General features: G+C 45.0%; 1 protein-coding gene across 1 annotated transcript in view; it reads left to right on the top strand.

Annotated features, from left to right (window-relative positions):
- Positions 1-18,022, top strand: part of LOC144480855 (uncharacterized) — a 57,939-nt gene that overhangs the window by 6,628 nt on the left and 33,289 nt on the right. The window lies entirely within an intron of this gene.

Raw genomic sequence — 18,022 nt, 5'->3', positions numbered from 1 at the left:
TGCTGTCCTTACCTGGTCTGGCCTGCATGTGACTCCAGAGCCACACAGCAATGTGGTTCACTCTCAAATGCCCTCGGGCAACTAGGGATGGGCAATAAATGCTGGCCAGCCAGCGACACCCATATCTCATGAATGAATGAAGAAAATGCCTGTCTGTGCACACACTCAGGCTGATCTACAAACTACCGTCGACACATTCATTGAGGCATATGAGAGAATGGGCCTCAGACTAAACATCCGGGAAACAAAGGTTCCCTACCACCCCACTCCTGCTCCCCCTGCCGAGCATCAAGATCCATGGTGAGCGCCTGGACAAGGTGGATCACTTTGCACACCTCGGGAGCCTCCTGTCGGCACAGGCAGACATTGAAATCCAGCATTGACTGCAATGCACCAGTGCAGGCTTCGGATCCCTGAGGAACAGAGTGTTCAAAACCCGAGACCTCAAATCCAGCGCCAAGCTCATGGTTTGCAGAGCAGCCGTGGTCCCTGCCCTCCTGTATCCATCACAAACATGGACAATGCACAGCAGACACCTCAAATCCCTGGAGAGGTGTCACCAATGTTGCTTCCGCAAAATCCTGCAAATTCACTGGCAGGATAGACGTACCAATGTGAGTGTCGTCTCCCAGGCCAACATTCCCAGTAACGAGGCACTGGTTACACTGCGATGGGCAGGCTACATTGTCTGCATGCCGGACACAAGACTCCCAAAACAAAGAACAAAGAACAGTACAGCACAGGAAACAGGCCCTTCGGCCCTCCAAGCCTGTGCCGCTCCTTGGTCCAACTAGACCAATCGTTTGTATCCCTCCATTCCCAGGCTGCTCATGTGACTATCCAGGTAAGTCTTAAACGATGTCAGCGTGCCTGCCTCCACCACCCTACTTGGCAGCGCATTCCAGGCCCCCACCACCCTCTGTGTAAAAAATGTCCCTCTGATATCTGAGTTATACTTCGCCCCTCTCACCTTGAGCCCGTGACCCCTCGTGATCGTCACCTCCGACCTGGGAAAAAGCTTCCCACTGTTCACCCTATCTATACCCTTCATAATCTTGTACACCTCTATTAGATCTCCCCTCATTCTCCGTCTTTCCAGGGAGAACAACCCCAGTTTACCCAATCTCTCCTCATAGCTAAGACCCTCCATACCAGGCAACATCCTGGTAAACCTTCTCTGCACTCTCTCTAACGCCTCCACGTCCTTCTGGTAGTGCGGCGACCAGAACTGGACGCAGTATTCCAAATGTGGCCTAACCAGCGTTCTATACAGCTGCATCATCAGACTCCAGCTTTTATACTCTATACCCTATCCTATAAAGGCAAGCATACCATATGCCTTCTTCACCACCTTCTCCACCTGTGTTGCCACCTTCAAGGATTTGTGGACTTGCACACCTAGGTCCCTCTGTGTTTCTATACTCCTGATGACTCTGCCATTTATTGTATAACTCTTCCCGACATTTCTTCCAAAATGCATCACTTCGCATTTATCCGCATTAAACTCCATCTGCCACCTCTCCGCCCAATTTTCCAGCCTATCTATATCCTGCTATATTGCCCGACAATGCTCTTCGCTATCCGCAAGTGCAGCCATCTTCATGTCATCCGCAAACTTGCTGATTACACCAGTTACACCTTCTTCCAAATCATTTATATATATCACAAATAGCAGAGGCCCCAGTACAGAGCCCTGCGGAACACCACTGGTCACAGACCTCCAGCGCTGTTCCCCTGAGCTCCACAATGACAAGCTGTTGGAGCAAATTCCGAATAGAACCATAGAACCCCCACAGTGCAGAAAGAGGCCATTCGGCCCATCGAGTCTGCACCGACAACAATCCCACCCAGGCCCTATCCCCATATCCCGACATATTTACCTGCTAATCCCTCTAACCCTCATATTTACCCACTAATCCCTCTAACCTACGCATCCCGGGACACTAAGGGGCAATTTAGCTTGGCCAATCAACCTAACCCGCACATCTTTGGACTGTGGGAGGAAACCGGAGCACCCGGAGGAAGCCCACGCAGACATGGGGAGAATGTGCAAACTCCGCACAGACAGTGACCTGAGCCGGGAATCGAACCCAGGTCCCTGGAGCTGTGAAGCAGCAGTGCTAACCACTGTGCTACCGTGCCGCCCATAGCTTAGAGAATAGCTTAGAGAAATTTTAAACCATTAGGCATTTCAAACACTAACAGAACCACCAGCATTGAGCTAAATGACTCTAAATCAGACTCAGAAGCTAACAAGGTAACAGTCTACACACATGTGAACGCTGTAAGAGATTTAAACAAGTAATTCTGATTTAAACATGAATTTTCTGATTTTAAAATGTATGTTAGCTGTACCTTAAAAAGCAATTGTAAACTTTAGCCAAAGGCAGGCTGCTGCAAGGCATGATGGTACAGGGATATTTACAGACAGGCTACATTCTTCGGAACATTGAAGCCACAGAATGTGCCAACCTTGAGCAGTGAAGTTTCTCACAGAAAGGTTCTCAAGGCAGCTTCATGAATAGGATTGATTCACACTGCCAGACAAGACGGTGTCTTCTCAGACGTGAGAAGGTGCATTTGTCTGGTTTGGCCAGTGACGGAGTGAGAGCCGGTGGGAACATTGTAGCTGAGCGTCTGGGATGGCGAAGCAATCGGGAAAATAGAGTCAGCAATAAGGAGAGGAAGCATGCAGATTCTATGGACCAATGAAAACCCATTATATCAGAGGGTAAAATGCAATTGGCTAAAGTATATGACGTGTAATTAATTATATTTTTGTATTGAAAATGATTGGTTCGCACCTAATAAAAGGCAGGAGAATTTGATATGAAGAATGGATTGGATAGGTAACTGGCTGTCTGATCGAAGACAGAGGGTGGTGGTGGATGGAAAATTTTCGGATTGGAGGCAGGTTGCTAGCGGAGTGCCACAGGGATCAGTGCTTGGTCCTCTGCTCTTTGTGATTTACATTAATGACTTAGAGGAGGGGGCTGAAGGGTGGATCAGTAAATTTGCTGATGACACCAAGATTGGTGGAGTAGTGGATGAGGTGGAGGGCTGTTGTAGGCTGCAAAGAGACATAGATAGGATGCAAAGCTGGGCTGAAAAATGGCAAATGGAGTTTAACCCTGATAAATGTGAGGTGATTCATTTTGGTAGGACTAATTTAAATGTGGATTACAGGGTCAAAGGTAGGGTTCTGAAGACTGTGGAGGAACAGAGAGATCTTGGGGTCCACATCCACAGTTCTCTAAAGGTTGCCACTCAGGTGGATAGAGCTGTGAAGAAGGCCTATAGTGTGTTAGCTTTTATTTACAGGGGGTTGGAGTTTAAGAGCCGTGGGGTTATGCTGCAACTGTACAGGACCTTGGTGAGACCACATTTGGAATATTGTGTGCAGTTCTGGTCACCTCACTATAAGAAGGATGTGGAAGCGCTGGAAAGAGTGCAGAGGAGATTTACCAGGATGCTGCCTGGTTTGGAGGGTAGGTCTTATGAGGAAAGGTTGAGGGAGCTAGGGCTGTTCTCTCTGGAGCGGAGGAGGCTGAGGGGAGACTTAATAGAGGTTTATAAAATGATGAAGGGGATAGATAGAGTGAACGTTCAAAGACTATTTCCTCGGGTGGTTGGAGCTATTACAAGGGGGCATAACCATAGGGTTCATGGTGGGAGATACAGGAAGGATATCAGAGGTAGGTTCTTTACGCAGAGAGTGGTTGGGGTGTGGAATGGACTGCCTGCAGTGATAGTGGAGTCAGACACTTTAGGAACATTTAAGCGGTTATTGGATAGGCACATGGAGCACACCAGGATGATAGGGAGTGGGATAGCTTGATCTTGGTTTCAGATAAAGCTCGGCACAACATCGTGGGCCGAAGGGCCTGTTCTGTGCTGTACTGTTCTATGTTCTATGTCTATGTATGTTGTAGGTAAAAAACCTCTGACACTATTAGTGGATCAAAATGCAGTGTTTATTTTCACAATTGTGGGAGAAGTGACATTCCTAACAGTGGACCCCCAGCCTTCTCTTCGAACACAAGTAAGAACAGAGTTTATATATGTCCCTGTTCCCGCCCTCATTACATTGCAATTCTCTGAGATGTCTGTCATTGTTCATGGTGAGATTCTTGTTGTATTAGCAGTATCTTCCTCTGCGTAGTTTGTTCGATCTCCAAGGCCACGATTGTTCGTCATTTATATCCTTGAAACAACATCACAGGTTTTGCACAAACAAGTTAACTAATCTCCATACAGGTTTGTATAATACTTTATATCAGGATAAGATGAATAACGTATGATGAATATATATATATGAATCTATGGTTATACAAAGACAGAAGTCATACATGTCAACTCCATCGTGTTAAACAAAGGGGTACATTAAAATGGAGACTGTTTAGCTTATTTCGAGCTGGGTTAATCGCATTTCTTAATAACAAGAATAGCTGTTCCTCTTATCTGGCACAGACATGAAAAACACCGAACTCTGACAAAAACATGGACTCTGCAGTGTTCTCAACAAAATCACAGACTTCGGGTCTTAATGCTTAAGTGTGACAAAGTTCATTAACCCATTCCCGACTTCAATGTATAATTGATCCAGCCGAAGCATTGTATATCAGAGTTATTGGAGAGATCAGGATGCTTCTCTTCTGGAGAGGCATTACATAAGAACATAAGAAATAGGAGCAGGAGTAGGCCATCTAGCCCCTCGAGCCTGCCCCGCCATTCAATAAGATCATGGCTGATCTGACGTGGATCAGTTCCACTTACCCGCCTGATCCCTATAACCCCTAATTCCCTTACCGATCAGGAATCCATCTATCCGTGATTTAAACATATTCAACGAGGTAGCCTCCACCACTTCAGTGGGCAGAGAATTCCAGAGATTCACCACCCTCTGAGAGAAGAAGTTCCTCCTCAACTCTGTCCTAAACTGACCCCCCTTTATTTTGAGGCTGTGCCCTCTAGTTCGAGCTTCCTTTCTAAGTGGAAAGAATCTTTCCACCTCTACCCTATCTAGCCCCTTTATTATCTTATAGGTCTCTATAAGATCCCCGCTCAGCCTTCTAAATTCCAACGAGTACAAACCCAATCTGCTCAGTCTCTCCTCATAATCAACACCCCTCATCTCCGGTATCAACCTGGTGAACCTTCTCTGCACTCCCTCCAAGGCCAATATATCCTTCCGCAAATAAGGGGACCAATACTGCACACAGTATTCCAGCTGCGGCCTCACCAATGCCCTGTACAGATGCAGCAAGACATCTCTGCTTTTATATTCTATCCCCCTCGCGATGTCCAATTACGCTGTCCAATGATTTCTCCCTTTGATGATTGGTCAAACAAAAGATACGTCTTTAAACTGGGACACTGCCTTTGGTGAGTCTTTGTATTAAACAAAGAAGAAAGAACAACACAGCACAGGAACAGGCCCTTCGGCCCTCCAAGCCCGCGCCGCTCCCTGGTCCAAACTAGACCATTCTTTTGTATCCCTCCATTCCCACTCCGTTCATGTGGCTATCTAGATAAGTCTTAAACGTTCCCAGTGTGTCCGCCTCCACCACCTTGCCCGGCAGCGCATTCCAGGCCCCCACCAACCTCTGTGTAAAATATGTCCTTCTGATATCCGTGTTAAACCTCCCCCACCCTCACCTTGAACCTATGCCCCCTTGTGAACGTCACCACCAACCTGGGGAAAAGCTTCCCACCGTTCACCCTATCCATGTCTTTCATAATTTTATACACCTCTATTAGGTCTCCCCTCATCCTCCGTCTTTCCAGGGAGATCTTCTCCAACAACTTCCCCACCACGGACGTCAAGCTCACCGGCCTATAATTACCCGGGTTATCCTTCCTACCCTTCTTAAATAACGAGACCACATTAGCTATCCTCCAATCCTCTGGGACCTCACCTGCATCCAGTGACGAGACAAAGATTTAGAGTATTGTCTGAAGTTTTTGGCGAGACCTGGTCTCCAGTGGTAATGTACCCAGTGTGTTTTGGGGGAATGAACTCAGAAGAATCATTCAACACTCAAGCCTGATTCAATCGACAGTTTATTGAGTTAGGCCAGCGGGGAGAAGCCACAGGGCCTGACCATGTACAACTCCACCCAACAAAGAATATCATCAATTCTTATACAGTTACTCAGCTCATCCCGGCTGGACACAATCCAATCAGAATGGTTATAGATTACAGACATTATATATAGGTCCAATGAAATTAGTATCTGGGCATTATGGGGCTTTGTGATCATCTCATGAACAGATAGGTGCCCCCATCATGATGTTTTCCAGACCCCCTTATCTACCATCCTTGGGGCTTTCTTTGTACATAGACTCCCTCAGTTTGAAAAAGAGTGGATTAAAAGTTCTCAGTTGGACGTCAGCACCCTTCCTTTGTTTTAACCTACCAACCGCACGGTCTAGGAATCATTTCTATTTAATAATCTCCTTTTAAACTCTTTTCTTCAATATCCAATTCCAGAATTTTCCTTTTCATTGTGCTAATTAGATCAGAAATAAATCTTTGGATCCGACAGGAAGTTTAACCCAAGATCAATCCAACACAGGATTGGTCAGAATCATTTCACATGTCCCAAATTTTAAATAACCATTACAAATTAAAACTCTCATTCTCACATGTGTGAATTGTATCCGGATTAAAATTCCTGCATGTTTACTACAATATCCTGGAATCCTGTCTCTGGCCAGTAAATATGGTTCCAGGTTCATAACTTTTGAAAAAAAAAAGCTTTATTAATCACACTTCCTTTTTTAAAAATCTGTTTGATTTAAATCACGGACAGAAAACTTCAAAGCTTGAAGCTTTCAACCCACAAATACCCACACACAAACAGAGAAACTGAGCATGTGCTTTACAACAATAACCAGAATGAATTACTTAAGCGTCCTTGTGGTTCTGTTTTTAAACTTTCAGAAATGCCTTTAATTAAAGACTCAAGATAAAGTTAATTCCCCAGAAAGATAAACCTTAACAAATGTAGCCCAAAACAATGATAAAACACGTCTACAAACATCCACATAAAATAAACGAAACACACAGGTTCTCACAGCTCGTAAATTTCAAACAATGAATCCTCAGCATTCTCTCTCGCAGCGATAGCTTCCTAAAGCGACAGAGCGCCACAAGATCACAACTCCTTGAATAAGATACAAGATCCTTCAGTCTAAACGTTTTTAAGCCAACTTCCAAGGCCTGATTTTATAGGCAACATCTCGTTTTTGTTGATTTTAAAAACCCAAATACGTTACCAACTGCAAAATCTTTGTTCTTTATCTTGGGTTGAGACGACAACACGATAAAATTCTCAGTTATTCCAAATTCCTCCAGGCTACGCATAAAATTTCTACATTTAACTGGTTCCCATAAATCCTCAATTATAAACTAAAATAGACACATGAGTTTCCGGGCAATTTAAAAACAAATGAACTGTCTGCTGAAAGGGTTAACTTTTCTACAGAACCTAAAGGGGTGGGGAGTGAGCAGAAAAATCTTGGCACACAATTACATCACTTTACACAAGTTTAAAACAAAGAACAAAGAACAACACAGCACAGGAACAGGCCCTTCGGCCCTCCAAGCCCGCGCCGCTCCCCGGTCCAGGATTGAATCCTGAATCCAGGATCCCCGCCCAATTTTCCAGCCTATCTACATCCTAATATCCTATCCACCGAGCTGTCCCTCACAGCTACGATGCTTTGTTCATCACAACCTATTAACTCACCCCCACCCCCCATTCCAGACCATGTGATCTCCAGGGAGAGGCGAAAACCCAGAGTGAAAACCCCAGGGCCAATATGGGGAAAAAAAAATCTGGGAAATTCCTCTCCGACCCCCTGAGGCGATCGAAACGAGTCCAGGAGATCACACTGGCCCTGATCAGAAAATGCTTCCCAACCCTATTCATTTCCACTTCTGCTTTACGAACACCATCTGAATTCCCTGCCCCCGAGACAGGTTCCCAACTATCCGCAGTCTCGCTCTGTACTGGCACCAGCAAGATGATCATAGAATGAAGCCTTGAAATGAGAAACAAAGAACAATTAGCCCGCGCCGCTCCCTGGTCCAAACTAGACCACTCTTTTGTATCCCTCCATTCCCACTCCGTTCATATAGCTGTCTAGATAAGTCTTAAACGTTCCCAGTGTGTCCGCCTCCACCACCTTGCCCGGCAACACATTCCAGGCCCCCAGTTTAAAACAAATGATTTTAAACTTCATCTATTAATTTTTTTGTCATATTCCCCAACCTAATTATTTTAATTTGATCAGTTTTTGTTAGGGATGGGTAACATCTGTTCTTTATAAACTGGTTCACTCGTTAATTCTACATGGGCTCGGAGAATCAGAACCCAGACTTTATCATCCTTATCCTTTTTCTCCTTTTGCCACCACTCACCTGATGAAGGAGCATTTAGAGGATATTGAAAGAGGAATCACAGGCCAAAATCTCAAACGTCACGTCTAGATTAGACAGTCATATTCCTTGGGACCTGAATATCATTAGCTTTTGAATCTAGAAGAAGAAATGATTCTCTGGTCTGTCGATTTGAAAAGACTTCGGTCACCAGTGACTGGAAAAGCACCAACACACTGCCACACTCAAGTGAGAGTGTTCCAGAGCACTGACTAAAGAGCTTTAACCAGTTACACAGCCTGAATAAATATCACACCATTCACAGCAGGGAGAGACGGTACTCGTGTTCTGTGTGTGGACGAGGCTTCAACTGATTGTCCACCCAAGAGAGAGGCAAGGACACCTGCACCATGGAGAAACCATGGAAATGTGCGGACTGTGGGAAGGGATACAGAGTCTCATCTCTACTGAAGGCTCATCGCCGCAGCCACACTGGGGAGAGGCCGTTCATCTGCTCTCAGTGTGAAATGGATTCATTCTGTCATCCCGCCTGCAGACACACCAGTGAGTTCACACTGGGGAGAGGCCATTGATCACCCTCAGTGTGGGGAGGGATTCAGTCAGTTTTCCGGCTTGCAGGCACATGAGTGAGTTCACACTGGGGAGAGGCCCTTCACCTGCTCTCAGTGTGGGAAGAGATTCACTCAGTCATCCCACCAACAGACACATCAGCGAGTTCGCACTGGGGAGAAATCGTTCACCTGCTCTCCGTATGGGAAGGGCTTCAGAGTTTCATCCCAGCTGCTGAGACACCAGCGAGTTCACGAGTGATTCCAGAGGTTGGATTCTGCTGTTATTGTTTCTGCTCTCAGTTACATCCAGGACTGCATTTTGTTCATTCTCACAGTTGGTCAATGGGGAGGGTCGGGGGGTTTCTTTCTGCTGGACTGGCCGGTCTCACAACTTTGCCTCCAGTGGGCAGATGCTCTTTGAGTCTTGTTGCGAATACCTGGTGATGCGCGATTAATTCACTCGAGAGGCTAGATCGTACTCGGGAAATAAAGGCTTTTATTCGCAACAAGAATAGAGCACACTGCTTAACAATACTAGCCCAGACTAAAGGGTCACTAGGAAGTAGCAGTGACCTTTATACTCCTATAGGAAGGCGGAGCCAAACGGAGTGTACCACAGAACAATGCCAACAGGTGGAACACCCCAACCCTAACCCCAACAGTAACAAGAGTAACATATGTACAAGTACCCATAGTGGTAACCATCTATGGTTCAGTACCCATAGTGGTAACCATCTATGGTTCATCACACCTGGTTTCAAATTTCACAAGGATCACAGAGTGACCGGGTGTGAGGAAGTTCAGAGATATTTAGTCACTAATTCTGTTTGAAACACCCCAAATGCCCATCCAATTTCCTTTGTAATTGTTTATTGTCTCCACTTCCTCCACCCTCGTAGGCAGCGAGTTCCAGCTCATTACCATTCGCTGCATCAAAATATTCTTCCTCACATCCCCCCCTTCCTCTCTGACCCAAAACTATAAATCTGTGACCCCCCTCGTCCTTGTCCCGTCAGCTAATGGGAACAGCTTTTCTTTGTCCACCTTATCTAAACCTGTCAGAATCTTGTCCACCTCTATCAAATCTCCCCTCAACCTCCTTTGCTCCAAGGGGAACAACCCCAGCCTGAGATCGACAATAAAGAACAAACTAACAGAATATGTTAATACCTGAAATCAAATGGGAATGTTTAATTTCTGTTTTAAAGATATTGTGAATATATTGTCCTGGACAATAAAGGAATTGGAATAACTCACCTTGGGAGTGGTTGAATGGAATATATCAATCTGGTATCCACCTACAGTCCAGTGAAAGTCTGAAATGTGTGGTTGGAAATCCCTCCCTAACTGCACTGTGGATGTACTTACACCTCTGGCGTTGCAGCAGTTCAAAGAACAAAGAAAGAACAAAGAAGAATGAAAATTACAGCACAGGAACAGGCCCTTCGGCCCTCCAAGCCTGCACCGACCACGCTGCCCGACTGAACTAAAACCCCCTACTCTTCCGGGGACCATGTCCCTCTATTCCCATCCTATTCATGTACTTGTCCAGACTCCCCTTAAAACTCACTATCGAATCTGCTTCCACTACCTCCCCCAGCAGTGAGTTCCAGGCACCCACCATCCTCTGTGTTATAAAAAATTGCCTCGTACATCTCCTTTCAACATTGCCCCTTGCACTTTAAACTTACGCCCCCTAGTAATTGACTCTTCCACCCTGGGATAAAGCTTTGACTATCCACTCTGTCCATGCCCCTCATAATCTTGTAGACTTCTATCAGGTCGCCCCTCAACCTCCGTCGTTCCAGTGAGAACAAACTAAGTTTCTCCAACCTCTCCTCACAACTAATGCCCTCCATTCCAGGCAACATTCTGGTGCATCTTTTCTGTCCCCTCTCCAAAGCCTCCACATCATTCTGATAGTGTGGCGACCAGAATTGAACACTATATTCCAAGTGCGGCCTAACTAAGGTTCTATAAATCTGCAACATGACTTGCCAATTTTTAAACTCAATGCCCCGGCCGATGAAGGCAAGCATGCCGTATGCCTTCTTGACTACCTTCTCCACCTGCATTGCCACTTTCAGTGACCTGTGTACCTGTACACCCAGATCCCTCTGCCTATCAATACTCTGAAGGGTTCTGCCATTTACTGTATATTTCCTCTCTGTATTAGACCTTCCAAAATGCGTAACCTCACATTTGTCCATATTAAACTCCATCTGCCATCTCTCCGCCCAAGTCTCCAACCGATCTATATCCTGCTGTATCCTCTGACGGTCCTCATCATCATCTGCAAATCCACCAACCTTTGTATCATCCGCAAACTTACTAATCAAACCAGTTACATTTTCCTCCAAATCATTTATATATATTACAAACAGCAAAGGTCCCAGCACTGATCCCTGAGGAACACCACTTGTCACAGCCCTCCATTCAGAAACACACCCTTCCACTGCTACCCTCTGTTTTCTATGACCGAGCCAGTTCTGTATCCATCTCGCCAGCTCACCTCTGATCCTGTGCGACTTCACCTTCTGCACCAGTCTGCCATGAGGGACCTTGTCAAAGGCCTTACTGAAGTCCATGTAGACGACATCCACTGCCCTACCCTCATCAATCACCTTTGTCACTTCCTCAAAAAACTCGATCAAGACACAACCTCCCCTTCACAAAACCATGTTGCCTCTCGCTAATATGTCCACTTATTTCCAAGTGGGAGTAAATCCTGTCTCGAAGAGTCCTCGCCAATAATTTTCCTACTACTGACGTAAGGCTCACCGGCCTGTAATTACCTGGATTATCCTTGCTACCCTTCTTAAACCTGTTGTGTCCCTGTAGATTGATTTCCCTCAATTGCCCATCCAATTTCCTTTTGGAAACATTCCATTCTCTCTGCTTCATCCCCCTCATAGAAAGTGAGTATTGACACTTTCTTCAAGTGCAAATGATGAACAACGAACACACAAAGGAAGCCGTGTGACCCATTGTGCCCACGCTGGCTCTTCGAACATTCTCGGCAACAAGGTCAAGGAAGCCATTTTCAACTCTAACATGTGACTGGAGTTTTATTTTTAAAATTAATGTTGGATTCACCTAAATGCTTAGCAGGCAGAAATTGTATAAACTAATCATTCCTTCTATCAATTTGACCAGTTGAGGACATTATATTCTGTCACATCTGGTTCAAGAATGAGGTTGAATGTTCAGTTCAAGGAAGAAAGATATTGGCTTCCACTAAGTGTCTTTTTGAAGCAGTTTATCTTGTATTAACCTTATTCAGTTTTGACACATGGGCATCACGGGCTGGCCAGCATTTATTGTAAGAGTTTTAACAACACCAGGTTAAAGTCCAACAGGTTTATTTGGTAGCAAATATGTGACTGGATGGTATGGTATGGTATGCTACCAAATAAACCTGTTGGACTTTAACCTGGTGTTGTTAAAACTCTTACTGTGTTCACCCCAGTCCAACGCCGGCATCTCCACATCAGCATTTATTGCCCATCCCTCAATGCCCTTGTTCAGAGGGCAGTTGAGAGTCAACCACATTGCATTAACCAAAAGTGTTCATTAAATATTACTGTATATATTAGCTACCAGTCATGAACAGATGAGTAAGTCATGAGCCTTAATTGTTGTTGGAAGTTCCGGGGTATAGATGTTTCAGTAAGTGTAGGGTAGCTGGTAAAAGAGGTGGAGGAGTGGCACTGTTAATCAAGGAGAGTGTAACGGCTGCAGAAAGGCATTTCGAAGGGGATCTGCCTACAGAGGTAATATGGGCTGAGGTTAGGAATAGGAAAGGAGCAGTCACGTTGTTAGGAGTTCACTATAGGCCCCCAAATAGTAATAGAGATGTGGAGCAAGAAATTGCTAAGCAGATTATGGATAGGTGTGGAGGTCACAGGGTAGTTGTCATGGGTGACTTTAACTTTCCAAATATTGATTGGAACCTTTATAGGTCGAATAGTTTGGATGGGGCAGTTTTTGTGCAGTGTGTGCAGGAGGGGTTCCTGACACAATATGTGGATAAGCCGACAAGAGGTGGGGCCACATTGGATTTGGTAATGGGAAATGAGCCGGGCCAAGTGTTGGATTTGGTTGTGGGAGAGCACTTTGGAGATAGTGACCACAATTCGGTGTCTTATGTTATTGCAATGGAGAGGGAGAGGGCCATACGGCAGGGCATAGTTTACAATTGGGGGAGAGGTAATTATGATGCAATCAGGCGGGAATTAGGAAGCATAGGATGGGAACAAAAATTGTCAGGCAAAGGCACTAATGATAAGTGGAACTTTTTCAAGGAACAAATACTGCGTGTCCTTGATAGGTATGTCCCTGCCAGGCAGAGAGGAAATGGCCGAGTGAGGGAACCATGGTTCACAAAAGAGGTGGAATGTCTTGTCAAGATGAAGAAGGAAGCGTATGTTAGGTTGAGAAAACAAGGTTCAGTTGGCTCGATGGAGGGTTACAAGTTAGCAAGAAATGAGCTGAAAAAGGGGCTTAGGAGAGCTAGGAGGGGGCATGAGAAGTCCTTGGCGGGTCGGATCAAGGAAAACCCCAAGGCTTTTTACTCTTATGTGAGGAATAAAAGAATGACCAGGGTGAGGCTGGGGCCGGTCAAGGACGGCAGTGGGAATTTGTGCATGGAGTCAGAAGAGATAGGAGAGGTGATGAATGAATACTTTTCTTCGGTGTTCACCAAGGAGAGGGGCCATGTTTTTGAGGAAGCGATGGTGTCACAGGCTGATAGGCTGGAGGAAGTAGATGTTCGGAGGGAAGATGTACTAGCAATTTTGAATAAACTGAAAGTTGATAAGTCCCCTGAGCCTGATGAAATATATCCTAGGATTCTTTGGGAGGCAAGGGATGAGATAGCAGAGCCTTTGGCATTGATCTTTGGGTCCTCACTGTTCACGGGGGTGGTCATGATGTGGAGATGCTGGCGTTGGACTGGGGTAAACACAGTAAGAAGTTTAACAACACCAGGTTAAAGTCCAACAGGTTTATTTGGTAGCAAAAGCCACACAAGCTTTCGGAGCTCTTAGCCCCTTCTTCAGGTGAGTGGGAATTCTGTTCACAAACAGAGCTTATAAAGACACAGACTCAATTTACATGAATAATGGTTGGAATGTGAATACTTACAACTAATCAAGTCTTTAAGAAACGAAACAATGTGAGTGGAGAGAGCATCAAGACAGGCTAAAAAGATGTGTATTGTCTCCAGACAAGACAGCCAGTGAAACTCTGCAGGTCCACGCAACTGTGGGAGTTACAAATAGTGTGACATGAACCCAATATCCCGGTTGAGGCCGTCCTCGTGTGTGCGGAACTTGGCTATCAGTTTCTGCTCAGCGACTCTGCGCTTGATTAGTTGTAAGTATTCGCATTCCAACCATTATTCATGTAAATTGAGTCTGTGTCTTTATAAGCTCTGTTTGTGAACAGAATTCCCACTCACCTGAAGAAGGGGCTAAGAGCTCCGAAAGCTTGTGTGGCTTTTGCTACCAAATAAACCTGTTGGACTTTAACCTGGTGTTGTTAAACTTCTTACACGGGGGTGGTGCCAGAGGACTGGAGAGTGGCGAATGTTGTTCCTCTGTTTAAGAAAGGGAATAGAAATGACCCTGGTAATTATAGGCCGGTTAGTCTTACTTCGGTGGTCGGTAAGTTGATGGAAAAGGTCCTTAGGGATAGGATTTACGACCATTTAGAAAGATGCAGCTTAATCCGGGATAGTCAGCATGGATTTGTGAAGGGCAAGTCTTGCCTCACAAATTTGATAGAATTTTTTGAGGAGGTAACTAAGTGTGTAGATGAAGGTAGTGCAGTTGATGTCATATACATGGATTTTAGTAAGGCGTTTGATAAAGTCCCCCATGGTCGGCTTATGAAGAAAGTAAGGATGTGTGGGATAGAGGGAAATTTGGCCGATTGGATAGGTAACTGGCTATCTAACAGAAGACAGAGGGTGGTGGTGGATGGAAAATTTTCGGACTGGAAACCGGTTACCAGCAGAGTGCCACAGGGATCAGTGCTTGGTCCTCTGCTCTTTGTAATTTTTATAAATGACTTGGAGGAGGGGGCTGAAGGGTGGATCAGTAAATTTGCTGATGACACCAAGATTGGTGGAGTAGTGGATGAGGTGGAGGGCTGTTGTAGGCTGCAAAGAGACATAGATAGGATGCAGAGCTGGGCTGAAAAATGGCAAATGGAGTTTAACCCTGACAAATGCGAGGTGATTCATTTTGGTAGGACAAATTTAAATGTGGATTACAGGGTCAAAGGTAGGGTTCTGAAGAATGTGGAGGAACAGAGAGATCTTGGGGTTCATATCCATAGATCTCTGAAGGTTGCCACTCAAGTGGATAGAGCCGTGAAGAAGGCCTATAGTGTGTTGGCGTTCATTAACAGGGGGTTTGAGTTTAAGAGCCGTGGGGTTATGCTGCAACTGTACAGGACCTTGGTGAGACCACATTTGGAATATTGTGTGCAGTTTTGGTCACCTCACTACAAGAAGGATGTGGAGACACTGGAAAGAGTGCAAAGGAGATTTACCAGGATGCTGCCTGGTTTGGAGGATAGGTCTTATGAGGAAAGGTTGAGGGAACTTGGGCTTTTCTCTTTGGAGCGGAGGAGGTTGAGAGGAGACTTGATAGAGGTTTATAAGATGATGAAGGGGATAGATAGAGTGAACGTTCAAAGACTATTTCCTCGGGTGAATGGAGCGGTAACTAGGGGGCATAACTATAGGGTTCATGGTGGGAGATATAGGAAGGATGTCCGAGGTAGGTTTTTTACTCAGAGAGTGGTTGGGGTGTGGAATGGACTGCCTGCAGGGATAGTGGAGTCAGAAACTTTAGGAACATTTAAGAAGCTATTGGATAGGCACATGGAGTACTTCGGGATGATAGGGAGGAAATAGCTTGATCTGGGTTTCAGACAAAGCTCGGCACATCGTGGGCCGAAGGGCCTGTTCTGTGCTGTACTGTTCTATGTTCTAATTGAGTTATAGTTAATTCATCAATAATTAATCAGTAGTTATTGAAAAAGACTGAGTTTTATTTGCTTTAAAATGTAAAAGCTTAATTGTTGTGTATGTAAAGAATGTACAATGAAGACAAATGTACTGGTGAGAGAGATCTTCAAGCTCTGATTAACCTCAACATTTGAAACTGTGTAAGGGATAGTATAGAATCAGATAAAGGGATAGTATGAACCAGTTCTATTGTACTCCTGTCTAAGATAATGAGAGAAGGTGATATAAGTAATTGGGGATCCAGCTAAATTAAATTGACCAAATTGACCAATTGTCATGTTACAACAGGCCCACGAGGTAATGGTCACTTTGGGGATAAAAGTAAAGGTTCTGAAGGTCTTCCTTGCCAGCCAAGACTCCTGAGGCTGAGTTCCTAGAAAATTCCTGTCAAAGAAGGAGCCAGACTCCCAAGGCTGAATTCCACAAGAATTCCTGTCAAAGGAGGAGCCAGAGAGGGTTACGCGTCTATGGACTGATCACCCGCATGAAGTTGTAAAAGTCAATGTCTTAAAGTTATTCAGAAAACCTTTGTCATTGAATAAACTTCTTTTTAAGTTTACTATCCAGAGAATTCTGCCTTTGCCTTAATTGGTTAAAGTCTTGTCTGAACCAAAGTGAATTTATTCAATGGTAAGTTGGGAGTGGCTGAAATCAACTCAGTTCCAGATAACAAGATCAGAGAACAGAAATCTTCAATTTAAACACTTGCATTTCTATAGCGCCTTTCACAACCACAGGACGTCCCAAAGAGCTTTCCAGCCAATGAAGTATGTTTGAAGTGTAGTCACTGTTGTAATGTAGGAAAAGCAGCAGCCAATTTACACACAGCAAGATCCCACAAACAGCAATGTGATAATGAGCGGATGATGTGTTTTTAGTGATGTTGATTGAGGGATAAATATTGGCCAGGACACCGGGGATAACTCCCCTGCTCTTCTTCCAAATAGTGGCTGTGGGATCTTTTACATCCACCTGAGAGGGGCAGACAGGGCCTCAGTTTAACATCTTATTTGAAAGAAGGCTGTTCTGACAGTGTAGCACTCCCTCAGAGCTGGGTGAGGAATGTTGGATTTGATTTTTGTCCTCAGGTCCTGGATTGGGATTTGAACTCACAACCTTCTGACTCAGAGGTGAGAGTGTTCTCCACTGAGCCACGGCTGTCACTATAGACAGTACAAAGTTAGAAAGAGAAAGTTACCCTTTAAAAATCTCCACCCTTTCCCTCCAGTGTCTAAATCTAATAATAAAACCCCCCAGTGTAAATAACATGGATTTGATGACAAATGTTGAAGTGTTGGTTTAGAGACACAAGTTTCGACTTCCCATTTGAGCCTGGGGCACCTTTCTGTCTCTCTGTTGCTCGTGTCAATGACAGCCAGGCGACGGAGCTGAGGGCTGAATTTAGCTGAGAATAATAGAGCCTGCGCCCCAGTTGGGAAACTGCCCTGGGCGTCGCACTGATAGAGAGACAGGAAGCTGCTGGAGGACTGACTGGGAAAAGGGCCTCCAACCAATTGTTATATCGGTCACTCAGCTAAAGAGAAACTCGTCTCTTTAAATACAGATACAGGGAAGAGGCTGCACTGAAATCTGTCCCTTTTAACCTGCACAAAAGCAGGAGGCTGAGATTGACAGGCTGCAGGAGGAGTCCATTCAGCCCATTGTGCCCCTGCTATCTCTTTGAAAGGACTCTCTGATTCATCCAACTGCTCTGTTCTTTCCCTACAGCCCTGCAAATTCTTCCCTTTCAAGTCTTTACCCTTTGGAACGATTCTATTGAATCTGCTTTCAGGCAGATCAGAACAACTCGCTGTGCCAAAAAATAAAATAAAATCTCATCTCCCCCTCTGGCTCCTTTGCCAATTACCTTAGAGGGAGTCACTTTCTGTTAAAGAGCCTGCCAACCCCTCTCACCCACTTTCCCTAAAGTGCATCAATCTCATCAGGAAAAGTCCAGAAAAATCAAATATTATTATTGATAAAAGTTTATTAATGAAACAGAACATGGTTAAAACAAACAGAAAA

This window comes from Mustelus asterias, chromosome 30, assembly GCF_964213995.1.
Source record: "Mustelus asterias chromosome 30, sMusAst1.hap1.1, whole genome shotgun sequence".
NCBI lineage: Eukaryota > Metazoa > Chordata > Chondrichthyes > Carcharhiniformes > Triakidae > Mustelus > Mustelus asterias.
This window is presented reverse-complemented; position numbering and strand designations above follow the sequence as displayed.